At 50.4% G+C, this 1,191-nt stretch overlaps 1 protein-coding gene across 1 annotated transcript in view; it reads right to left on the reverse strand.

Annotated features, from left to right (window-relative positions):
- The window catches only part of TBC1D22A (TBC1 domain family member 22A), a 185,264-nt gene that overhangs the window by 15,628 nt on the left and 168,445 nt on the right, over positions 1 to 1,191 (reverse strand). The window lies entirely within an intron of this gene.

Below are 1,191 nucleotides of genomic sequence, written 5' to 3' on the forward strand. Positions count from 1 at the left end.
TGAGCTCGGCGTGTCAGCATTTTGAAAAACCCTAACTTAACTCTGGTGCCGTGTCACATATAGAAATTTTTTTATATTTGCAATCATAGTAAAACAAAGACTTATATTTTTGATATATATTTTATACATTTAAATGCCATTTGACAAAGAAAAATCAACCAAAAAAATGAGTTCGTGTGTCCCCTCTGACACGCGTGTCATAGGTTCACCATCACTGTCCTAGTGGAAATCGGGGATGTTGGAGAGGCTGCAGCTCCTTCCTGACAGCCTGCCATGCGCGCCACAACCACCGAGCACTGGTCCCCGATGCTGTGTGCCCCACAACCACCCCAAGGCCCACCCGCCCAGAGTCTCTGACTCCGCAGGGCATCTGCATGGGGCGCTGGAACCTGAACGTCTAACACGTGCCCTGGTGCTGCAGCGCGGGCATCACACTCGGAGCAGCAGTGCTGGGAGAGCCCCACTGGGGTGCGTGTCCAGGGGAGCATGTCCAAGGTGCCTCCAGCCACCTGGGGCCTGAGTGTGTGAAATGCAGCTGGTGGGACCACGGAACTGAATGTTTCCACTCTTTTAAATCTCACTAATGTTCATTTAAAGAGCCACAGCATGTAGACGTGGGGGCACGTGATGTAGACGTGGGGCACTGGACGGCGTCACTTTTGAGGCTTGTGTCTTCTGTGCAAAGCTGGACCAGCTGGACCCTTCAAAGATCGTCCCCATTTCCTATTTCACGGATTGTCCCGTTTCACTGATTGTTGCCCTTTCATTCTCGTTTCCTTCCTTCTGCTCCTTGGGGCTCACTCTCTTCTTTTCTACCTTCTACAGCTGGACAGCAAACTTGTTGATTTTAAGTCTTTCTTCTTTTCTGACGTTGCGTTTACGGGAAGATGCCAGCTCTCAGCCCTGCTTTGGCCGCACCCCACAAGTTCTGATGTTACTTCTTATTAGTCATTCAGTTCAAAGCATATCCGATTTCCCTCTGACTTCTTAGCCTCGGTTCTTTAGAAGCTGCGGCTTCATTTTCAAAACGTGGGGGCTTTCTAGACCTCCTCTTGTTGATTTCTAGCTTAACCCCATTAGGTTACAGGAGAACACTGCGATTCCATCTTCCACATCCCACACTCATCGCCCTGGTTCCCGGGCACCGTGTGCGTCTCACATTCGTCACCACAGTTCCTGGGCACCGTGTGC

This window comes from Myotis davidii, unplaced genomic scaffold, assembly GCF_000327345.1.
Source record: "Myotis davidii unplaced genomic scaffold, ASM32734v1 scaffold67, whole genome shotgun sequence".
NCBI classification, from domain to species: Eukaryota; Metazoa; Chordata; class Mammalia; order Chiroptera; family Vespertilionidae; genus Myotis; species Myotis davidii.